Genomic DNA, 26,339 nt, shown 5'->3' on the forward strand with positions numbered 1-26,339 from the left:
AGGCTATTGTTCTTTCCTTAGATCTAAAATTTGAACAGCTGAAGGACTGTTCGGTATTCCATCATAATTATTCCTCACATTAGCATATTATCTTTTCCCTCCATCTAAAATTTGATAGCTTTTGGAACCTTTTTCTGACCCATTTATACCAAATACGTTCCTCTTTTCTAGGCATGTGTTTCATGAGTACAAATCTCCTATATTTTTACTTAGATACAACAATACAATGTATTGCTTATATTTTGTGCAGGTTCGGTTAAGTAGGTAATATACAAAACTGTTGCAGGAGGAAGGCCTGCCAGGTTACCCTGAGCACATTCTGGAATCCTGCTGTGCTGAGCATGAGTCCACACCTATGTCCCCACATACCTGGTGCACACTGCAGCTGTACTGTCCTTGTGCACACAACATGTGGAGTTCCAATTCAAATACGCTAATAACAGAGTAATTATAAGTACATCAAAAGATAGCAAAGTATTACTTGGTTTTCTTTTGGTTTCAAACAGTTGTGTGTTTTCTTTTTAAACACACACACACACACACACACACACAGCAATGGCCAAACAGAAGTTTTCATTTTGATAAGCAAAAACACAGAACCTAAGGCATTCCACTCTCTCCAAAGTTTCAAACACTAACATGTGGGTGAACAAACAACATACCACAGCAAGTACTCCAAAAATCTAGCAATTCAGATTTACATCTAAAGCAGTTGCCATATGCTTCCAAGTCAGCACTAGGATCCTGCAGATGAACAGCTACATCATTTGGCAGCAGCAATTAATGAAAGAATCCAAGAAAATGGCACCAAACTGATCACATTTCAGCTTAAGAGGAGCGTATGTCCAATCTGCTGCCACGATTTGACAGTATGGAAAGCTGAATGGATCATGTCAGAAAACAAGGGCATAAATAACAGCACACTCAGTCTAGGACCTGAATTTGTGGTGATATACATATCCCCAAACCATCAAACACAATCAACAGCAATACCTGGCAGTTTGTCTCCAAATTAACGAAAAAGCACCCAGCTCTCACCTTGCACAAACACACACTCCAGTGGTCAGTGACAAATGCAGGCTGCACTTGCAGGCTGGGAGACAGAGCAGCTGCTCTGTCCTGAGCGGCTTAAAGCACATTTGAGCCCAGCAGGCTCGGGTCCTACCCTCTGTTGGTTCGCTGCAGTTTCTCCCATGACTCCATCACCCAGGAATGGAAACCACGGCCCTCTCCCCAGCTACTGAGCTCAGGTAAAAATGCTGAGTCCTGCAAGGTCACCACAAGGTGAACACAGGCAAAAGGGGTGTACGAGGAAGAGGAAGAGGAGGGATCATCAAGGGAAGACCCTAAACTCCAGACACCTTGCCTTTCAAGACATTCTAAACTCCATAAATCAGAGCTGTGACAATTATCAGAGGAGCAGTAAATTTGATGGCACTGAGCCAATCTCTTTATCACCTCCCCCTCTTTCACACACACACACACACACACACACACACACACACACACACACACACTTCAACAAGCCATTCTAATTGCCCAGACATCCTTCTTAAGCTAAAACATTTGCAAGCCCTTTCCAGGTAACAAGGCATAAAGAAAGGTCTTAGAAAATTGAGTATTTGCCAAAATCAATATAAAATAATTCTTTTAAGAGCAAAATCATTTCTGGTCTATAAACTAATTCATATTATTGAAGTCTTGCTTTTTGTGTACATACTAGAATTATGCAAATACCACCCCCCATATTAAAATGATAGCAAAGATGTTTTTATTTCATAGATGACTGTCAGAATCAATTACAATTTCTCATAAAAATTCCTCGCATTTTTTCAAGATTAATCTTGACTTCTACACATTTAATTTGGAGAGGTTTCAAGAAGGCATTTCTTGTCTAAAATATAATCATTCAGCATGTATATGTTACAGACAGATACAAACATGCATATAAATGTTTCCCTGTAGAGTCTCTCTAGGGTCTTACTTTCCATATTTTGGTTTTCCTATCAAAAGCGGAAAAGTAACAATTTTTAAGCTTGCAAGTATATTGCAAAACATTATTTATGTTAGCTGTATATGTTTTTACTTATAGGTATATAATTATTTACCTATATTTAGATCCACAGCTTTAACAGGAAATTATTCTAACTCTTCAGTCCCTTTCCTCTCTCCTCCTCCACTATTCACTAGCCCTGTGATTTGAGCAATTTATCTACTCCCATGTGTATTAATTTTATAATCTACAAAATGGGGATTCGTTACTAGTGTCTGCTCTGTCTACATCGTGGGTTGGTGTGAGGGTGAATAGAACAACGTATGAGATAGTACTTCGTAAATTGGAGTGCCGGAAAAAAAAGGACTTACTATACTTTCCTGCCTTCCATTGTCCTAGTTAGTACTGGGACTACTGAGTTACTTTCTGTGTTTTCAAGAGGACTCAGGCTTCACAACAGTGTTTGTTTCAAGTGGGCTATAAATAGAGTTCAAGATTTTACTGCACTGCTGTCCTCCTTGTGGCGGATCTAGATGGCAGCAAGCACATGGCCAGTCAGTCAGTGAGCAACGTGCGTTCCATCTGCTCTCTGAGGCAGAGCCAGACCAGCCGAAACTCTGGTAGAAACAGTTCACAGGTTTGGCTGTTTCACAGTTCGCCTGGTGTCCCCAGCACTCCTGGGTTTGAGGGGCTTCCCCACAGGGATTAATGAAAGGGAAAGCTTGGGGATGGAATGCCAAATTCACTGCTAAGTTAACTCAGTAACAAATGCTTCTGGGCATCCAGGCTAATGTTCCTGCAATTATGTATGCATTATTCAGACATTAGGTTGTTTCTGGTGGGGGTGGGAGCGGGCAAGAGAAGGGAGACCAGTGGGGAACAGGAAAGGGACTCACAATGTGAACACCTGTCTCATAAGACACACAGGGCTGGAGCATCCTGGATGTTACCTCAGTTAATCCTCACAGTAACCACACCAGGTTGCTGAAATTATTGCCATTTCATAGATGAGAAAAATCAGCCTGCACACTGTTACCACAAAACGGTAGAGCTCGAATTACAATCAAGGTCAGCATGGCCTAGAGTCCTATATTCAGAGTAAATATGTTAAAGTATAATTTTCTCAGACAGAGAAAATTGATTTTTAAATAGTGGGGGGAGGAAAGGCAAGAATGCAAGTACCAAGAAATCCACTTGAGATTATTTACTGCATGTTAACCTTTATAGAATGCAGACATTTTTAGAAAAAAAAGACATACTTTGTTCTTTCAAAAAACAATAAAGTCATTTTAAGATACAACAAACAAACAAACAAACAACAACAACAACAAAAAAAACCCACACCAATTTTGTTAATATGTGCCAATAGCTCTTTAACATCAAGTAGAAGAAGTGAATTCAGAGGTCTTTCTCTATGGCAGAATACCTGTTTTCCAACTTACACTCAATGCATTATTTTATTTCAATCTGTTCAAATTACCAGATCCTTAGGAATGTCCATAAGGAAGCGAGGCAATCTCCTACCCTTAAATGTAGCAGAGAAGGCATTTTTTAAACTGTATTTGGAGTACAGTAGAGGAGTCATAATTTTCAGTCCTCTGGGTCTGAGGATGTTAATAAAATGCCAGGTTCTTTCTTGCAACGTTATTGGAAAGCTGGAGGCAGAGTCTGCCTGCTGCCTGCATGGTACACGTGTCTGCTCTCCCCTTTTCCAGTGGCATTCCCAGTTATAAGAGTAACCTTGGAATTGCATCTGCAAGCCAGCAGTCTGATTCATAGCAAATTCTCAATTTCTGCATTCAATCTCCTTTTTCCATAGTTTTGCAGTCTTTTCAGAGAATACCATTCTTTGATCATAACTTGCTTCTGCTTTTAACATTCCCATCTGCAAAGTGCACCATCCAAAATTCCTTCATGAAATCTGCCTCCTCATCCTCCCCAAACCTAGCCTTAGAAATAAATTCACAAATTTGGAACTCTTGCAGAGAGAAATGGTTTGTTTCAGAAATTTTTATTAAAAAGAGGTTTGTACTGGCATTTGGGCCATTGACTAAGTTAGTAATACATCAAAATAAATAGTGGATAAAAAGAATAAATATGCATACTTTAATCTCAATTTTCCATGTCAAGTTGTGAAGGAAAAAAACCCCGAACACTAGCAGTATGCTAAATAACCCATCAACCCTCATAAAAGGAGGTGAAGGGCCTTTAGCTATTTGGTGTTCAATTCATTGCTCCTTTGGCTTAGAACATGCATTTTGACCCTCACGACAACCCACTTGTTCTAGTGGCATCACATTTAACTACAGAACAAGTAAAATAAGAAAGAGTTCATCTGCGATGACATACATAACATACAGCCAAGTGGAAAGGCTGCTTCCTCTCATTCCCAAATCCATGTTATTCCTGAATGCAGAAAGGATGAAAAAACAACCACAGTCTGTTTTTTGTTGTTTTTTTTTTGCTTGTTGTTGTGTGTGTGTGTGTGTTTTAATTAGACACTATTGCACTATGTTTTCAGTTATCTCTCAAGTCAGAAATGATAGAAATGAAAATACAGTTTTGGGCACTTTCTTCAAATTATTATTCTGGCCCGTTAAGGTGTTTTGTTTTTCAAACACTGCAGCTAGTGTCTCCTGAGTGTAACTCCACCGCAGAAAACAAGAGCACAGGCCTCCTCCCTTTCTTTGTCTCGGTCTCTTCAATTCTTCTGTTGGATTTTAAGAGCCTCATTTCAGGAACATGTATTAAAACAACAACAACAACAACACACCAAAAACACTTGCATTGAAGGTTAAACGAATTAAGAAGAAAGCACGTGAAAGCAGGGGTTACCATTAGTGATCCGGTGGAGATCAATGTCTTGGTTTCCTATTTGGTTCTTGCTATCTTGTCCAATGATAGTATCTTCTAGATTGTCCTAGTGGGAGTGTTTACCTTCACACAGATATTCAAGGCAGTTGGGCCTGAAATCCTTTGAATCTTTCCACTTAGGGTGGAACTGGGTTCCCGGATGAGTAGGACAGAACTGTTTCTGGTTTGTAATCCAATGAGAAAAGGTGTTTTTCTAACACATTTTTCCCTGCCGCTCCCTTCAGTTTGATTCCTTTTCTTAGGCCTTAGAAACAACTCCCATGATAATATCTATAAGCCATGGAAAGCAAATACTGTTCAAACATTGAAGGTCTTCAGGGAAAAATTTAGAGTAATCTGAAATGTGCAAGCTTTTAGCATTCCAGCCACTTTGTATGGATGCTTAAAGATATGTGACTTCTCAATCTTTATATAGTTAAAATCATGAAACTGAACATTTCCTGCACAGTCATAATTTACTGTATCTTAAAAGATAACTTTGCTTTTTACTGGATGGTGATTATATTTTTTGTTTGCATAAAGATCTATTAATGCCTTTCCTACTCTAAGATGTGAAGAACCACTGTCCTGACTTTCCTGAAAGCTTTCCTAAATACCTCCAAGTGGTTTAGAAAAAGAAATACTCGGGAGTATAAATAAGGTGGAGAGGGGAACCTGAAGATTATCCCTTCTGAATGCAGAGAAAGGGATTTCTGGGAATTTAAAGTGACATAAAAATGTACAGTCAGGCCCTCGTCGGTTTGGCTCAGTGGATAGAGCATTGGTCTGTGGACCAAAAAGTCCTGGGTTCGATTCCAGTCAAGGGCATGTACCTCGGTTGCAGGCTCCTCCCCACCCCTTGCCCTGGTCAGAGCTACTGCAGGAGGCAACCAAGTGAAGTTTTTCTCTCACTTTCTCTCTGTCTTTCCCTCTCTCTTCCACTCTCTCTAAAAATCAATGGAAAAATATCCTCAGGTGAGGATTAAAAACAAAAAATGTACAGTCAGGATCACTGGAGATATTTAAGTTTTGTAAAAATATAGTCTTACAGTATAATTGCGGCCCTTCACAGCACCACAGAACATCATAGGCAGGTAATCTGCACAAAGGGCTCTCAGCACCTGGCCCCCGAGACTGGTGATCACAGCCTCACTGCGTTCACCCAGAGTCCTTCGGTAAGAGCTCCTTCGGGAAGCCTGGGACACATAGGAACAAGGGTGCTCCTCTTTTCCATCAAGTGAATCCTTGAGGGAAAAGTCTTCCAAAACTTCCAATGCCCCTGATATATCTTAAGATATATCTATATGCCATGGTATAATAATGATTGACATTTACAGCACCATGTTAGGACATTTAAGACTCTTCATTGTACATTTACTGAGTAAAGCATATTAGAAAATAGTGTGTGCAATGTTATCTGAATTTTGTAATAAGTGTTTAATAGTGTAGAAAAATCTGTAAAATATACATTACAATGTTAATAATTTTATCTCTAAGTCAGTGGTTCTCAACCTTTCTAATGCCGCAACCCTTTAATACAGTTCCTTATGTTATGGTGACCCCCAACCATAAAATTATTTTCGTTGCTACTTCATAACTGTAATTTTGCTACTGTTATGAATTGTAATGCAAATATCTGTGTTTTCTGATGGTCTTTGGCGACCCTGCTAGTGGTTCTCAACCTGTGGGTTGCGACCCACAGGTTGAGAACCACTGCTGTAGAGCCTAAGACCATCGGAAAACACAGATATTTGCATTACGATTCATAACAGTAGCAAGAAAAAAGAAAGAAAGAAAGAAAGAAAGAAAGAAAGAAAGAAAGAAAGAAAGAAAGAAAGAAAGAAAGAAAAAGAAAGGGAAAAAGGAAGGAAGGAAGGAAGGAAGGAAGGAAGGAAGGAAGGAAGGAAGGAAGGAAAGAAGGAAGGAAGGAAGGAAAAGAAAGACTACCAATTCTAGTTCAAGACGATGTTTGGGAATCATTTTTTTTTAATTTAACTTCATTGCTGAGAGTATTACAGATATTGCCCATTTCTCCCTCTTTCTTAAAAATACATTTCTTGAAAAAGCTAATTCACCATGCTTATAATCTTTGCAACTCTCACCATCTGCATTAAAAATATTCCCGAGGACACATAAAACATTTGAGATGCTATAGTATTATAACATAAGGAAACTATAGAGTAGTTGGTTTTATTGATTTTTAGAATATAAAAAAGGGAGATAAGCAAAATAACAGGTGTATACCTGTATGTAAAAATATAGAGAGAATGGATATGGTACAAATATAAATAGCATGGTATATATTCATGAATACATAATCATAGTTTGGGGTCACTACTTATTTCTGAAAGGGGGAAAGTAAACAGACAGTATATACATGACCAAGAAAAGCTATTGTCTTCTAAACAATGACGTAGCCTTAGTACATCTTTTAGGGAGATCTTTTCGGTAATGGCAATACTAATGTCTTTGGGGGTAAGCAGGGTGCCTGGCTGAGAGATTGCATTACTGATGTTACTTAGGCCTTACTTGCACCTCCATTTGTGTTCTGTATACCTTTCTGTCCTAATTGGGAGCCAACTGGTAGAGAACTCAGAATTATAAGAATATTCAAACATCATCCTGTTAATTAAATGGCAGACTCCAGTCCTCAGTGTGTATATTTCTTGGGAACAAAAGTGTTGAGCACAAAACTCTGGAGGCCAGTGAAGATTATTTGGATTCAGCCTAAAATTCATCCACCTACTAATGTATTATTTGTTTGTTTTCTGAAATAGCATTTGAGGAACTGAAGAAACAGACTTAATCTATAACTTGAGCATTTAACTTTTTATTAATTAAGTCATAGTCATGTGCTTATTTTTAAATTGAAATAAATTTTCTTAACATGCTCATTTGGAGAAAAAGGTTCATGAGCTGAGTAGGGTTCTACTTCAAGAGAATGGGTTTTACTCTTTAAACAAAAAGTCAACACAAATGAAATTGAGAACTCATTATGTTCTTCAAATATTATTGAGCTAGAGGCTCAAAACTATGAAAGTGTGGCATTTTCAAAATAAAAATTTCCAATAAATTATCTTAAGGAAAACACTAAATAGTACTTTTACTTATGTTCTATCTTCATTCGGACTGTAACTAAACAAATTTCTATTTGCATTATTCCTACACTTTAGTTGGGCTTCAGCTAGAATTTCAATTATTTTTGGAAGCTAAATAAAGTTTGAATACACTTATATTTTATTTATATGGAATGAGCTAATATAATTTATTAACCTTCCTTTTGGTTGATTAAAAAACAATTGAAAAACTCAATTTATGCATTCATATAGAAATAATAGTAAGATACCTGTTTTATGGATTCATTTTATCATGAAAAAAATTTTTTTTAGTTTAATCTATTCAAGGGGAATAATCACTCTATGTACCTGTTTAAATTTTAACAGTAACAGTATTAAGGACAAGTTTCTGCCTAAAATTAAGTATCTTAATATTAAAGAAAGTGATATCTATATCCTTTTCACCAGTACAGTGTTTGTGTGTATCTATCTACATACATATATACATACTAGAGGCCTGGTGCATGAAATTCATGCATGGAGGGGTGTGTCCCTTAGCCCAGCCTGCACCCTCTCCAATCTGGGACCCCTCGAGGGATGTCCAAATGCCCATTTAGGCCCAATCTCAAATGGGCAGTCGGACATCCCTCTCACAATCCAGGACTGCTGACTCCAAACCGCTCACCTGCCTGCCTGCCTGATCGCCCCTAGCCACTTCTGCCTGCCAGCCTGATCACTCCCTAACCACTCCCCTGCCAGCCTGATCAATGCCTAACTGCTCCCCTCTGGCCTGGTAGCCCCTAACTGTCCTCCCCTGCTGGCCTTGTCCCTCCCAACTGCCCTCCCCTGCCAGCCTGGTCACTCCTAACCGCCCTCCCCTGCAAGCCTGATCACCCCCAACTGCCCTCCCCTGCCGGCCAGCTTGTGGCAACCATCTTGTGTCCACATGGGGTTGGCCATCTTTGACCACATGGGGGCGGCCATCTTGTGTGTTGGAATAATGGTCAATTTGCATATTACCTCTTTATTATATAGGATAGATATGTATTCCAAGCTTTATCCATGTGTAGAGTTTTATATGGTTATAGTCATAGTTCCTACACATATATATTTATGATATCATTTGATTATTTTATAAGCATTTGCCTTGTATCATTAAAATAAGATTTTGGAGAAAAAACTTTGTAAACTGCAAAATATATAACTAAAATCATTACTATATTTGTTATTTTAAATGCCTGCATAATAATATTTTGAATTAATATGATATAGGTTATTTATTCATTCTTCTATAGTTGGGCTCAAATTTTGTTACCAGTTTTTCTAGTAAAATTACACTATTATAGTATTCAAAATGTGTTTTTCTGTAGATTTCTTTTTTGAAAGTCTTCTCTTAGAATAAATTTCTAGAAAAAAAAAATCACTAGGTCAAAAAGTCTATTCTAATTAAGAGCTTTGTTTTTTAGGTGCCAAAAATTTGGCATACATTAGTTTTACAGCATCTCTTTATGGGATGGAGGATGGGTGAGTAAGTACATTTATAATTATTTGTTATAGATTGTGTTGGATATTTTAATCCACATGCCAATTTTCTGTGTTCTGTTGGTCCAAGTTGTTTGTACAAATTTTATAACCATGTTTCTCCTTATCCCTAGAACAAGGATGAACAATAAATATTTTATCTCAATAACACACTAAATATAGGTGATGCCGATCTTATGTTTCATTTATACATGCTGATAAGTTCTAAATAACTACTTATACAGTCTGTTTACAAAAACATATATTTTACTCAAAGAACCCATTGTAATTTTTACTTGATAAATTACATGTGTGGATTCTTTGAAGCTTGCTGTAAGCTTGCTTTCCTAAACTGAACTTACTTCGGCTATTTCAACGAAGAACTTTTAAGGAAAACTCAAACACAAGGCGGTATTTTCATTCAATAAGTCTACAACAAAACAGGTCACAAGGTCATAAAATCTGCATATGCACAGGAACTTCCCTAACACTGGAATCATATTGCACTAATATAGTTTTATTTGCTTTACTTTTCTCTACCATTGCCAATTTGCAAGGGGAATTAGAGAAATAAGGAGAATCTAAAGTACCTCCAAGAATCAGCAGCAAATGGAGAGATATCCTTTTTTGGTGGAAAGAGACCTGGCATGGGGTCAGGTGGACTCTACCACTTACCAGCTGAGCAACCCTTGGCAAATCACTTCTCCCTCTCTCTCATTTTCCCTAGCCATCAAATGAAACTTAAATCAGATTGGATGTTGAAATGCCATATAAACTGAGAATCTAAGGAGTTGTTATTTTTATGATAATCTACACTAAATTTTATGGATTTGGTGTTACATTGATTTGGAAATGAACTCCATGATTTTTGTGGCTAGTCAAGTATAAATAATAACACAATATAAAGATACTAGAGGCCCATTGCACGACATTTGTGCACTGGTGGAGGGGGGCTGTCCCTCAGCCCAGCCTGTGCCCTTTCGCAGTCTGGGAGCTCTCAGAGGATGTTCAACTGATGGCAGAGTGGGGAGCGGGCCTAAGTCACAATTGGATATCCTTAGCACTGCTGCGGAGGTGGGCTGCTGCGCTTGCCAGCAGTCAGCCCAGATTGTGGCTGAGCTGCGCTCCCCCTGTGGGAGCACATTGACCACCAGGGGGCAGCTCCTACATTGAGCGTCTGCCCCCTGATGGTCAGTGCACATCATTGCGACCAGTCGTTTCGCCATTCAGTCAATTTGCATATTACCTTTTTATTATATAGGATTACCATCATGTCATACCAATATTTTATTCATAAAGCAAAAAATAAAGGAATGATGCATAAAAAACTGAATTTATAAGCATTTCCATGCAGCTTTGCAGTTGCACAACTTTCCAACTGGTTAAACAGTGGTTCTCAAAATATTTCTTCTGGTAGCTACTTTCCTCCTCAGGCCCCATGACATTTCCCATTAAAACAACAACAAAAAAGAAACTATATAATGGCAGACAATCTCTTGTGAAGAGGGCTACTGTGACATCTTGAGAGAGAGAGGGGAAGGCTAGGAATGAACAAGTGAGCACAGGCTCTACCAGAGGCAATAAACATCTCTACCCACCACAGGGGATCAATAAATGTTGTTAACTGGCTGCAGAGAAGGACACAAACAGAAGAAAGATTTCACTGAGGTGGAAAAGGGCCTGCTGTTCTTGAGCCCTATTTCTCTCTAATGAAAAGATATATTACCTAAAACTAGTTTTCACTTTCTCACCAAAGTTCTAAATGTTATGGTCAGCAATATTAGAAGCAGAAGGATGCATTTCAAGGGATCTGCTGGCACCCAATTGAGGGCCTTTTGATGATAAAACCAATCACTCCCTGCTACCTAAATGTCTTAAATGTTCCCTTTCTGATTTACATGGTCCCAAATTAAGCTAAAATGGACAAGAAAATGAAAAAAACCCATGTGACATCAGAAGTTTCTTCCTGACCTTTCTGAGAAAAAAACAAAAAACAAGACACAAATTATGGAGCAGTGACTTACTGAGTATAATTATTTTAATTTTACAGATAAGAAAAATGAAGCTTAGGAAATTCAGTATCCCTCTGTCAATACATTAATATCATTCAGTAAGTGTTCAATAAAGCAACATTTTCTTAGATCTAGTCCTAAAGAGATAGGTACTTGGATTTAAATATTGAACGTTACGGTAATATCTGATACAGATCATGCTAACTAAGAATTTTATCAAAACAAAGCAGTTAGTCAATTGGGACAGAATTTAACCGATCTGGGGTACAGAGCTATGATTTTGTATTACATATCTTATTAAAAGTCTTTACATTGAAAGGATTATCTCCACTTGGATTTATACTTGGGTTTAATAATATGATCAGATGTAAAACTCCTAATTCTAATAAAATAGATTCTGTGGGGAAATTTCCACTTTTCACAATTCAGTAAGTTTCCCACAACTACATTTCATGAGTTCTCTCCTAATTTCAATTCAGCATTTACTCCCCATTTATAGATATAATGAATACCCGTCAAGTAAGACTTGTTTAACTGTTTAGGAAATTTTCACTTTAAAGAAATAGACTTTAACTCATAGATATGAAAAAGACTTCGGGGATTGGACATTTGAGGACACTAACACCATTAAGTAAAGTCATATATATATATATATATATATATATATATATATATATATATATAAGCATTTGAGTCAGGCCTAGAATACACAATGAGATTTTCCATTTAGTTGTTATTTGTACTTTACTACAAAGTTCTGTCTCATGATTTCTACTCAGGTAGTTAGGTTGTTTTTTCCCATTGTTATAGATCAGTTGCTCCAGTCAGTCAAAGCAAGGCAGTTTACTGGTATAGATGAATAAAAAATACATGATTCCTATTGCTCCTATGCTTACCTCCTATGTGAACTTTGACCCATTGAGGTGAACTGAGGTGGTTACTATTCTGTCCTGGTCTTTGGTCTTGGTCTTTCCAATGAAGAGCTTGACTATTTTTTTTTTTTTATTATCCTGGAATGAGGTAGGTTTTTCTTTCTTTATTTATTTAAAATGTTTTTATTTATTTCAGAGAGAGAAAGGGAGAGGGATAGAGAGATAGAAATATCAATGATGAGAATTATTGATCAGCTGCCTCCTGCATGCCCCCTATTGGAGACTGAGCCTGCAACCTGGGCACATGCCCTGACCTGGAATGGAACCATGACCTCCAGGTTCATCGGTTGATGCTCAACCACTGTGCCACACCAGCCGGGCTGAGGTAGTTCTTTTAAAAAGAAAATAAAGCCAGAGAGAGGCTCTCAGAGTAGAGGAAGAAATTATTTTCTGGTTATCGGGCTTAGTTGGGTTGAGCAACATGAATGTCTAGAAAGTCTCCTAAGTGATAGGCTCCAAGATGGTAGCAGCTACATCAGAACAGAGGAGCGGCCATGGTGCAGTCGGGACAGGTCACCCTGAAGACCAGGTGGTATTTCATGGCCTGTTGTATTCCTTTGTTCCCATGGGTCCTTTGTAAGAACCCAGTCTTATATGACGCATTCCATTGGTTATAATAGGGAAGGGTATATTGAAAACTATGAAAGCACGAGGTCTAATGTAGTCCTCATGGGATGACTGCAAAGAGCTAATGCAAACACATCTCCTGAAGGGAAGGAAACACTCAAAGCTCTAAGGAAAAGAGAGTTGAAGCTGCGTGGCCCCATGTGAGATAGTCTTTTTATTGACAACGTGAAGAATCTGGTTTTATTGAGAAGGTTGGGAGTAGTTTCCATAAAACAAGGGAAGATTTTTGTTGTTGTTGTTAGGGGAAAAATTCAGTATATATATATATTCCTATTATGTGTTAGATTTAGCTAGATTTTGAAGGAATTCTGAATTAGTTTTTCTGAAACCTAGTTGATGTTATAACAATAATCATAACTTTAAGATATTTATTTCATAGTTATTAATGCCCTCACCATGAACCTATATTTGTCAGAAACAAACAGCCAGGTTTATTTTAATTAGCTATTATTATTCAATAATCATGACATAAAAATATATAAAATTATTTTTTGGAAATTCTCACTTACTTGGAGCTCTGATTCATTTTGTTGAAAAAAAAAACAACACATTTATTATAAAGGAAAATACTAATTATGTCACCAGCTTTTATTTCTTTCTCTCTCTTTCACTAAAGAGTGATATGAGCATAATTTAAAAAGATGCTAAAGTTAATTTTGCATATAATACATGTATTAACTTTTCTCTATATGCTCCTGATAATTTGGTACTTATCTACATGATAATAACACATGTGAAGATCTTCTCCAATCTGTAAATACCAGTAGCTGCTCTTAATTGGGGCTGCATCTTCACTATTAATTTTTTATTTTACTTTTTTACTACACTATAAGTGGAATAAAATGATAAACGTTTAAGAGATGGCAAAAAGAAAACAAAATTTCATAGTAGAACCAGCCTAGAAATTTTGTCATAAAGATCAAGTAGCATGAATATAAGAGGCAATAGATTTGGCTGATAATAGGGTGACCTCCTTGCATACCTTACAATGCTCTCTTTGGGCTGAGCATTTCATTTCCCTTGACTAGGATTCTGTTTCTATCCATATAAGCCAGCTGCTGGATCTCAAGTTCCAGGGTGAACTCACCCCTAGGAAGAGGAATAATGAGGAAACATCCACTAAAATTTACATATCTTTAAAATTACTAAAAATATTTTATAGTATTTACAATTCAGCATCCTGAGACATTCTTTTTGACCTGTTTACTAGCTACACCACTAGAGGTCATTTCAAATGCTGACATTTTTAATAGCCAATAAACTTCTCAAGGAACACATAAAAATCTTAGGATCTCAGCATTAGAAAAGATGCCAGTGGCCATGTAATTCAAATTCCTATCTCATTATTAAGTTAAGAATATGATTGAACAATATTTTTCCAGTTCACTATAGTAGACCCTTAATATTGGAAGAGAGAATTGTTCTAACCAAAGCTTTCATGAATACAAAATGTTTGAACAGGTATTATATGTCGTGAACCTTCAGGGTCACTTATAAAAAGTAAACCCACCAAGTAAACTTTGAGAATGTGTTGATTAATGGATGCATTACCTTCATTGCTCTTCTCTGTATTAATAATTTTAATAACATTTAATTTTTGTGAGAATAACTCAAATTTCTCATGAACATTTGTTATAATAATTTTATAGGTATCTAACTTAAAGAGAAATGGCACATTAGAAATGTTTTTGTTTGATTGGGGTGAGAGAATGAAATGTTGGTATTTAGCCAGCTTGTGTTAAAACTTTAATATCTTTACGAAAACTATTTATTACATTTGCTAAGTAGAGCAACACCAGAATAGATGATGTAATAGAAATTTAAAGATTTTCTCAATAAATCATTAGAAAATTACATTGTGCTAAGAAAGTCCAGAAAACAAAGAAACTGAGGCACAAAAGAGCTCAGTGACTTGGCCAGGATCACTCAGCCATGTGATGTAGAGGAATCCATGAGTAGTAACAGTTCACCTGGCCCTGGAGTCCACACTGCTGCTGTGCTTTGCTACATTAGGAAACACTGATTCATATGCTTGTACTTGGCTATAATTATGATTAAGAACAAAATGGATAGCATGCTATTAGCACCATGTCCTTCAGAGCTCTGGCATTACTCAAGATATTATCTCTGTTATTTCACATGGGAAGAAATTGAATCATATAAAGGTTAAGGGCATTTTTCAAAGTCACAGCTATTTTGTGCTGAATATTAAAGATCAAGAAGATATTGTCTAACAAAGTTGGTAATTCACTTATATCAAAGGCAAGGCTAAAAGTTTAATAAAGGAAATTTCAGTAGTAATGTCTATCACTTATGGGGCGATAGTTAGGTTCCAAGGACTTTACATACATTCTTATTATCCTCTCATCAGCCCTGAAAGGTAGATTCTCATTTTCTCTCATATTATAATCATGTTACAGATGAGAAAAACTGAGTCTCAAAATTTTAAGTGGCTTGCCCAAAATTATGTATGTAGCAGGTATCAATCAGGATTTAACTCCAAAGACCATGTACTTTCAGATGTACCTTTGGGGGACCCCAAATGATATTCTAATGCAGGAATTGAATACAGGTAAAGATGAATCGCTTACTAGGCACACCTGTTTTTTGCAATCTCTCTTTGCCATCAATCCCCCTCCACCCCCCACTCCATGCTGCTGATCCACTTCTACCACTTATCCCTCCCTCTGGTCTGTAAAACTCTATCCTTGTCATTACATTAAAACCTTCCTTTATCTTTTAAGGTTGCCTCGTCAGAGTGTTCTGTGAGCCAGAAACTTTATACAACAATAATGATGTTAGAACTAAGCACTGATGTTAGAACCTAAAGTAGATTCAATCCCTGAAAAAAAAAGGGGGGGGGGCGGTGGGTGCTAAAGAATGCTAAATAAACTTTTAAATGTATGACTATATTCAGTTATGTTGTAACATTTTGTAAGTGACTAAGCCTTGAATGGAATAAGGTAATTCTGTCTTACCTGGAATACTTGTTTAATGAATTGCATGAATAATTCATTTACAGGCTCTGTCACTGACACCTTGACATATCAGTCTCTATATAACTAGCTAGATATTATTGTCTCTTTTATTAATTTTATATAACAGTATCTTTATTCTCACCCAATTCAAATAGAAGGGCTAACTTGTTTTTGAATTTTAATTCCTTTCATTACCTAATACAGAACCCCACAAAATGTTGATCTTGTTGATAATGGTGGCTACATACATGTCAATAAATGCTTATAGTGATGACTAAAGAACTGTATTTAACCCTGTTTGAAACTATATAAATAGAAGGTCCTTCTGTCCTAAGCCAGTTACCTTTGGGGCTGTCATCTCCCTTTGTTTACCCCAAACTGTAATAGGGTGTCATTATGATTTTCTGCCCAAGGCTTATGACAGTAGCTCACCTTAAGTCTGATGAAACATGGGAGGGGTTGTGAAAAGGATTCTTTAATGATCCTTCCTATGACCTCCAGGAAGGCGAAGTTTCCAATTCATATGGAACAGAGTTTGTTTTCTGTCTATAGATTCATTTTCAAATCACCTACCTTCTTTCTTTCATAAAAAAAAAAGCCTTTTTTTTTTTTTGCATTACTCAATTGCTATTCCTTTGGGGCCTTTTTCTTTCATAATTAAAGCAGCAATTACTACCATATGGACATGGAGACTGCAGAACAGGAATAAAAAACATGTCATTCAAAATACCGAAACAAGACTGGGAAAGAGCTGCCTCACCAGGGCCAACTTTCTGTAATGCTAGACCCATAGTTCACACTCTCAAGATGATTTTTCTTGACCTTCCTTCTTTCTGACAACATTTAAGAATAAAATATTATGAACAGAGGCAGAGAGAAGATGGAGTGAAGGAATTACCTTAAAATGAAAAGCTGGTAACCAACACTATACTTGTAATTCATTTTACCTAAAAACAAACAAACAAAATACTTCTGTCTGAGGCAACTGAAGGAACATTGGAGAGAATAGGATGTAAGGAGTGAGGGATTCACAGTAAATGAAGAAAGGTTAATGTGGTAGAGTGGTTAAAGCAGCTGAAAGGAAGCCAATATAGAGCCCAGTGCTGCTCGGAGGAGAAGAGTCAGCACCTGCCTGGATACTGAGCTGGAATGGCAAGGTTTGAAAGTGTCCATTTATCACCCCTAGGACTTAACATTGAGAATCTTGCTTTCTATTGCTGTCTGCTGCATAATTTTTTTTTTTTTTAAAGGATCACACTGAAATTTTAAAAAGCACATTTTTGGAATTGATGGGAACGCACAAGAATGCTGACCATCTTTCATTACAAGAAGAAACAAACAACTGTGTAAAACTGTCAACAAGTAAATTAAAATATGTATAAGGGTTAGTTAGGAAGGAAAAACTCTTCGGCTCCCAAGAAAGACAGATCAACATTGTGTTTATAAAGGCCCAGAGAGAGGAAAAATGTTTGGGGTTGTCACCGAGGGAGGAGACAAGAGATAAAGAGAAGTACTTGGAGGGATGCACACCAAAGTTGCTGACATCAGGGAGGATAAAGTTGCTTAAAATGCCCCAGGGAGATAAGACCAGAGGAGAATGATGACATGATATAGCTTTGGGGCCAGCCCTGAGACCCCTGGGCTCCAAGGCTGGACAGAGCCTGAAGCCCCTAGTGAACTTAGAACAGAAGCAGCAGAGACATCTGTCATCAGAATATGACATTGACCATTTCGGCCTGCTTGGGTTAAAGACCTGTGAGTCCTCTCTATGAAATTTTAACATAGCCCCAGTTTGGGAGGTAGGAAAGATGGCATGAGGTTAGTTCTTAAATATCCTGGTCACCTGGATTTCAGAGGTTGAGTTAAAATAATTAGAAAAACAATGGAACTATTTGGCACAGGATCAGCAGTGGGGTGAAAATTACACTGTCACCGATAGCTATGTTCCCGGCAGTGTTGGAGGCAAAATTGGACCTTGGTTCTTGAGTTTGGCAAAGAAAGACTGTAGAGGCAAAAACTCAAGTTATAAGAGAAAGTTTATTTAGAAAGTTACAGAGGTAGAAGAAGCGAGCCAGCGGGGCTGCATAGGATCAGGAAACAAGTTGCAAAAACAAAGAAGGGCCCTTGGAGCACAGGCGAGGGAAAGCAAAGGTCACGCGCCTTGCAGTGCTGGGGGGGGGGGGGGGGGGGATGAGGAAGAGGGGGGAGGGAAGGCATGGGTCCTGGGTTGGTCCTCTAGAGGGTTTTAAAAGCTGAGAGTTTATTGGACGTCTTAGAGGAGGGTCTCAATAGAATGTTCATCAGCTTTATGAGCTTTGTTCCCCTGACTTCATTTCTCCTTTGGTGTGGTTGGCACAAATGGCACTAACTGGAGTTCTGTGATCTACCTCCCTGAATAGGGTGATTTAAGCTATTTACCTTCTAGTTGGGGAAAAGAAGAGAAAACCATTTTCTCTTAAGTGTCCTTGGTTAGGGAAAATAGGATTTTGCAATTTACCAGATGGCTGTGAATTGCTTGGTCATTTAATTATCTGCCTCAGTTTCCCTATTCCACCTGTCCTGGCTTAGTAGCCTGTCTCAGTTATACAATTCTTCAAGTGAATTTATGAAAATAATAATTTAGCCCAGCTGGCATGGCTCAGTGGTTGAGCATGGACCTATGAGCCAGGAGGCCATGGTTTGATTCCCGGTCAGGGCATATGCTCGGGTTTCAGGCTTAATCCCCAGTGAGGGACGTGGAGGAGGCAGCTGATCAATGATTCTCATCATTGATGTCTCTCTCTCTCTCTCTCTCTCTCTTTCTCTCTCTCTCACTTCCTCTCTGAAATCAATAAAAATATATTTTTAAAAGAAAATAATAATTTAATGAGGTGGTGGAAAGTTTTTCTTTTCTTTTCAAATATGTTTTTATTGATATCTTTAGAGACAGAGGAAGGGAGAGAAAGAGAGAGATAGAACATCAATGAGTGAGAAACATCAACATGAACACACCCTGCTGGGGATCAAGCCCACAGTTGAGTCATGTACCCTGACTGGAAATTGACCAGCAACCTCTTGGTGCATGGGTCAATGCTCAACCACTGAGCCATACCACCAGGCTCTTTCTTAAAAGTTTTTATTTCTTAACTCCCATTTTTGTGCTTGTGTTATCAAATATCAAGGGATCAAGCAGCAATCTTATCTTGAATTACTAATCCAGCCCTCAGTTAAAAAAAAAATCACTTCCACAGGGAATGATTATTACACAATTGAGTATGTCATTTGCCTTGGGCATGTTAGAACTGTTTCTTAAAGCCTTCTCTTAAATGTACTGAGAAGTAGAATATCTGACTTTAGACTATGTAATTAAATTCATGATTGTCAAACAATATTGCCAAATACAAAACAGCTTCAATAATGACCCTGCTATGCACACTAAGGGGCAAAGAACTTTCACTTTATTGGCAGAAAGCATGACTTCCTTGCTAAGGTGTAGGTTGACAGAGTACCCTACTTGTATCTTCTCTTAAAATCTACTTCAAATTCCCCTCTTCCTTCACCTTAAATAGATCAGTGGGGGAAGGGGGTCCAGAATGAGTCACCCCAAGATGTGCCTCTGTGATATGCAGATTGTTTTGAGCTAAAGGTCACTTTAGCCACATGCTCAAGAGATACTTCTGTCCCTCTCTTTACCTAGCAGAACTTGAATTAGTGGCCTTGCCCATAAGAGATGATCAGAGATAACTTCTTTTGATCTATCTAAAGGGCAGCACAAACATTTTTTTTTTTTACTAAATGTCTGTTCTTATCATCTTGCAATAATCCTTTGAAGCCCCTAAAGTAAATCATTACCTCATCCCTAGCTCAAGATATCTTATGTACTTCAATTCCCCATTCCTATCTCTGAACCTCTCCTGCATGTGGGTCTCTCCCCTACATATGTATGAATTAAATTTGGTTCTTTTTCTCCTGCTAATCTGTTTTACATCTACTGATTTTTAGAGCAGCCAGAAGAACCTTGAGGGCAGAGGAAAGTTTCTTCTTTCCCAACTAGTGGAAGCCAAGAATGATGACTTGCAACTAATTTATCACTCCTCCCAGTCAGGAGTGAAACGTACTCAATTGGGAACCAAATTGGAACAAGTTTAGCTTCTAAATTCAAAGTTCATGTGTGCTGAGGAACCCTAAAAATCTGGTCAAATGAAGCTGTTAAATGAAGTAGGCTGTTGGAATGTCATGGATACAATTCTGCATGTGCAAGAGACAATTAAGACTGTGTGTAAAAAAGATATTTAATCAAGGATTCACGGATTTAGCATAAATGGTCTTCAGAGAGTCCCCCTCTGAAGAAATTGTATTCACAATTCTGTGGTTATGTACACAAGTGAGATTTACTAGGGAGATCATTGGGAATTTACATTAAATTTCCAAATACGTTTGTTAGGAACCACTGTCAAGGGTTTGGGCTTGGTTGGTTCTGGGTGACCTCTTCTTGAAGCTCAAAGTTCACCAACATGACTCTGTGGAGCTTGCAAAAGTAATGAGTGCTAATGGGGCATTAACAAAAAGCCAAAGGAAAAACAATGTGAAGCTCAGGAAATTTACATTTTAATTCTGGAACACCTGAACAAAGTATTTCACATCATAAAGCCTTTGCTACTAACCCTACACAGCAGAAGAATCTTTGGGGATCAAGATGAATTTTAATATAGCCTCTAATCAACATAGCTGAGGAGAGAATTTTACATCTTTCTATTCCAGATGGTGCCATTTTATCAGAGTTCCACTCCTTGGTGTGCTTAGTTAATTAAAGTCCTTACTGTTTGTTAATGACAGATTTGTACAGCAAAAATTACTCTGGAACAGATGTCGGCAAATTTATCAAAGTGGCTGGGTAATCATCCTAACTTTTCTGAAGGACTATTCCAACTCACGCACACTGAACTTGCCCAGGACCTAAATATCACCTGTGCCTTTACTGCTTTTCAAAGGGAGGCAAGGGGAAGAAGAGGCAATGGGAAGGGGAAGACCAATGGCAAGCTCTTTGGCCAAAGTTACCTACTTTGCAAAGGAGTAATCAGTAATGAAGGCATTGCAACAGTTTCCAAGGCAACAGTATCAAGATGATATACAGGGTGTCCCAAAAAATGTATATACACTTTAATAGCTGATAGCTCAATTTGAAAATGGAAAGTATTTTAATAAACACCGCCTTTATAATTATTCAAAGTGTGTATATACATTTTGGGGGGGTTACTCAATATATACTACATATTTATTTATTTGTGGATCTAGTTATTTTTTACAATTAAATTTAATGGGGTGACAAAGGTTAACATGGTTATATACGTTTCAAGGGCACTTCATCTATATAGTGCATTGTGTACCCACCATCCAAAGTCAAATCTTCCATCAACATATATTTGTGTATTTTACCCTGTAACCCCCTTTCCTCTGGTAACCACAAGACTGTTGTCTGTGTCTATGCGTTTTTATTTGTTTGTTTTTTTTGCTTATTTATTTGTTACTTTCATTTTTGTATTCCACACATGAGTGATATCATATGGCTCTTAACTTTTCCTGCCTGACATTTCAATTAATATGATAATCTCAAGATCCATCCACGTTGTCACAAATGGCAGTATTTTGTCTTTTCTTATGGCTGAGTAGTATTTCTTTAAAACATTTTTTTATTGATTTCAGCGAGGAAGGGAGAGAGAGATAGAAACATCAATGATGAGAGACACTCACTGATCAGCTGCCTGCTGCATGCCCCACACTGGGGATCGAGCCTGCAACCCAAGCATGTGCCCTGATTGGGAACTGAATCATGAACCACTGAGCTATGCCAGCTGGGCTGGCTGAGTAGTATTTCAAAAGAACTCATACAAAGAACACCAAACAAACAATCCATTTATACAGTGGGCAGAGGACCTGAACAGACACTTTTCCCAAGAAGACGTACAAATGGCCAACAGATGTATGAAAAGATGCTCAACTTCACTAGGTATTAGGGAAATGCAAATCAAAACTACAATGAGATACCACCTCACACATGTTAGAATGGCTACTATCAATAAGACAAGAGATAACAAGTGTTGGAGAGATTGTGGGGTAAAAGGAATCTTCATTCACTGCTGGGGGGAATGTAAACTGGCACAGCCACTATGGAAAACAGCATGGAGGCTCCTCAAAAAATTAAGAATATGACGCAGCAATCCCTCTTCTGGTTATCTACCTGAAAAATCTGAAAACATTTATTCACAAAGATATATGCACCTCTATGTTCATTGTAGCATTGTTCAGGGTGGCCAAGATGTGGAAACAATGGAAGTGACATTGGCTAAATGATTGGATAAAAAAGATGACATATTTTTATGAGACTCTCCCAATAAGTCCCACGAGAGGCTTCCTAATCACTTACATTCCTATTTGCTATAAACTAGCAGCTCAAATAAACTTTTATCTCATATGTTTGTTCCAGTTTTGTCAATATATACCTGCAACTAAAACGGCAGCCTAAAATAACCAGATCAAAGGGGGTGGGGAGAAAAGGATGAGACGCCATTAATTAACACAATAAAACAACAACCAAAGTTATGACAGGTACCTTGTCTCACCTCAAGAGCTCTATGGATCTCTGAACTCAAAATTGCAGGGGTGGTGGTGGGGTGTGTGTGCGAGCATTTGAATACTGTCTGTTCTTTGGCAATTTCCAAACACTGTCTATAGCTAATGCCTTCAAAAGAAAAGCCCAAGAAAGGGTTAGAGTAGGTAGTTTTCATTAGGATAAGATAGAATAAAGTGATTTGAAAAATATAAATCCCTGTATAGATGTCAGATCTTTTTTTTTTTAATCACCTAGCTCTCTTAAAGGGAAGACAAACTGTTTTTTAGTGATTCATATAAATCTTATTTCATATAGAATGTTATATTTAAAATTTGCATAGAATCTATTGCATTTCAGTATATATTTATTGCAGTTATTGGCATAAGTACAGGACATTATACAAGACCTGTTGTAAAGGTGATGAAGAGCTGCTGTGTAGAGACACTGAATTACCGTATTCACCAAAGTTACTGGGGCCGAACAACAACTAGACCTTGAGTTGCTTCCATACCAAGCTATTTATTATAAATCTCATAATAATAAACTCTACAAAGTCTTAGTAAAGATTTTCCTAACTCTAACAGTAAGTATAATCCCACTCCATAAAATCATATTTAAAGAATTTGTCTCTTTATGAAAATAGCTTCACCTGGGACTAGAAAGAGAGTGCTTACATTTATTATAAATAAAAATGTTTCAAAGCCATTGGGAGCCTTTTACTCTAATACAAATATGCAAAGAGCCAGAGCACACTGCTTTCAAAGTCACGTTATATGATGCCCCCTGGTCGGGTGCACAGTAAATCACGCAGAAAATAGGTGTGAACTGCCTTTTAAATTGCCAACCTGGGCAAATGGCAGAAGGGATATTGTGGCTATAAATTTTAGAAAAAGAGAATCTCTTAACATTTAAAAGGTTTGGGGACAAATTAAGCTTCAAGCTCATGAAACATAAGGAAATATGTGCGAACACAAAGAGTAAAAAAAAAAAGAACAAACTGAGTATCATAAAAATATATTAAAATTGTTCACTGTGTAGGTATGAAAGTATTATCCTAGTTCCCTGGTGGTCTAGTGAAAGTTTTCCTGCTTCTCCTCCTCTTCACCCCCACAATGGGGGCAGAGCCCTGGAAGGGATCCATGATAGAGCAAACACATTGAGCTCTATTTTAGTTAAGGAAAATGTTACAAGCAGGTAAGCACACCTTTCTATAGCTCTGGTATTTTCTAGTATTTAGAAAACTCTAGTCATGAAAAGCTCAACTATTAGAAGAGGTGACTGTAACTCTCCATGTACTCACTTATCAGCCTCAGTCAAGCGCAGAAGCCAGATCCACTTGTGTCCTCTTGGTCTTCCAAAGTTTGCACAAACATACCCACAAATACAGCACTAACAACCACATGCTGAACTCCTATTGTGTGTCAGACAATTTACACACCTTCATCTATCACTTGTTTTGCCCTCACTCCATATTTTTTAATAATAATTCATGTTTTGCAAATGTGGAAACAGAAAGTCACGAGTGTTAAGTGATCTCAAGAAGCTTTGCTAAGGAGCTGAGTTAGGAATTCCAAAGCCAGTCAGTCTAACTCAGAACCCCCTCATCTTTTACACTCCAATGTGTTGCCTATTGAAACGATCCAGATTTGCCATAAAAATTATTTTTCAAACTGGATATTAACTACTTTAAGTTTAATTGTCTTGATTCCTTCCATTTAAAAGTAAAGTACTGTTATTCTTTAGCCACCATTTATGGATAAGTCAATAATCATAAAACATGACTATTTTTCTGAACATGTGCCTATTCAGCTCTTAAGTTAAAGTCTGCATGGGTCTACCTGAGCAATTATTCTCTTGCACAAAAGCAAAGAGCTAAACCAGTATTATAGGGTTTATTCTAAGTTTCCTGTTGCTTTCAGTATAGCACATTTAACTGGAGATGAGTACCTGAAAAACCATTTCTTAGCTCAGCTCTGCATCACTATAATTTTGTCATTTCAAAAATTTTATATAAAATAAAATCGTGCAGTAGGCAGCCTGTTGAAATTGACTTTCCACCTCAGCATAATGCCTTTAAGATCACCCACATTTTTTCTGTATATTAGTAGTTTATTTCTTTGGATTGCTGAATTGTTTCTGATGACATACATGGACCACTACTGCTGAGAGAATGTTAAGTGAATATGGCTTCTCATCTTTGATAAAAACCTTACATCTATAACTTTTTGATTCAGTTTGAACAGAAATCCTGGCTTTAAAACTTAATGCTGACACTGGTTTTTTTCTTAGCTAAAGTCAAGGGAGGCGACTAAACTAGATGACCTTTAATTTCATTCAAGCTCTCAAACTTTATATAAAAATGATCTTAGAAAATGAAGAAGCTCCAAAGGGTGTAAGGCATATTTCTTAAGGCATACAATCCATTCTTCACCTTTAGTACATCTGTTGTCAAAGTTGTTTTGGCCTACCCAGCACAACCCACCTTAATACACTAATAACACTCTGATTAGGACACAGGTAGGGAAGTATAATGCAGATGAGGGGGGGGGATCACATCCCTCCAGCCACACTGGTTTTGGGGTGGCATGTGGCACAAGTCAAGCTAATCTGAGTCTACAATACTCAATAATGGAATTTTGCTACAATTGCTAAGAAGAGTAACTCTTTGGTTGCTAAATCACAATTTGGAAGCAGCCTGACTACAATGAAGCCACTCCAGAGGAAAGCAATACTGAGAAATGGAGAAAAAAAATCTGTTTACATCATTTCAATCTTTGGAGTTTGCCACATTTGCTTTAAATTCATCCTTTTTGTCTGCTGTGTGAAAATGGATATGGTCCCTTTAATACTTTTTCCTTTGCCAGCTGGCACCATGCTAAATTCTGTCAGTAGGGGGCGTGAGGGAGACATTGCCGAAAACAATAGTTTTTCTGCTCCCTGGTTCCTGGGTGTTGGCTCTGCAGGCTCCCGCAGAAATGCAGCTGCCAGCACCAGCTCCTCCAGTGCACACCTGGCTTCCTCAGTGCCCAGCAACTTCAGCACCCACAGCCTCTTTAGCATCAGGCATCTGCCACTGCACACTGGTCCGAACATTCGGTGGCCAGCTGCTTCACCCTGGACCTCAACAGGCGGTTTTGCAGCAAAGTGCCTCCAGTGAGACATCTCTCCATGAAATTTCTGTCACCAGAGAGTGCATTCAGGCAAGTCCCAGAGGGAAAACTTGCAGAAAGTTCTGCTTGTGCCCCGCAGCCAAGTGACTGCTCAGGGATGCAGTGAGGCAAGACCATGCTTTCTCTACAAGGTCTGAATCTCAGCCTGGGAGGTGGGCTATTCCTTGGGTGCTCAAGCTCACCCTGGAGTTGTGGCTACTCCTTATATCTGCTATGCCTAAATTCTCGAGAGTTCTTTTTACTCCCTACTAGCCAATCAATGGATATGCTAACTTCTTGTTATAGTTAATAAATCCTTATATTAAGCTTTCCCTGTTCAAGTTACTCTGTGGTTTCTCTCTCCTGATTGGACCCAGATTGATACGCCAGGCCTGAAGGCTGAGCCACCCTTAGACTTCTCAATTTTATGATCTGATAAATTCCATTTTTTGCTGATGTTGGCTATAGTTGGGTTTTTATAACTGGAACTGGAAAAATGTTGATACAAATAAGATCTATAAAATTAATAAGTTTAATTCAGAGAAAATGATCTTAGAAAGTTTTATAAATATATTTTATAAAAGTAAATTGTAATTCAAATTTAATTGGTACAGATTCCAAATCTAGCA

At 37.8% G+C, this 26,339-nt stretch overlaps 1 protein-coding gene across 2 annotated transcripts in view; it reads right to left on the reverse strand.

Annotated features, from left to right (window-relative positions):
• The window catches only part of ARHGAP24 (Rho GTPase activating protein 24), a 249,498-nt gene that overhangs the window by 138,679 nt on the left and 84,480 nt on the right, over positions 1-26,339 (reverse strand). The window contains exon 1 of one of the 2 annotated variants that reach the window (XM_079782176.1): positions 1,039-1,718. The exons of the other annotated variant lie outside the window; for it this stretch is intronic. The gene's annotated coding sequence lies outside the window, so the exon portion shown is untranslated. Of the gene's footprint in view, positions 1-1,038; positions 1,719-26,339 lie in introns of those variants that run through there. 2 annotated transcript variants of the gene reach the window in all.

This window comes from Cnephaeus nilssonii (genome assembly GCF_951640355.1).
Source record: "Cnephaeus nilssonii genome assembly, chromosome: 1".
NCBI lineage: Eukaryota > Metazoa > Chordata > Mammalia > Chiroptera > Vespertilionidae > Cnephaeus > Cnephaeus nilssonii.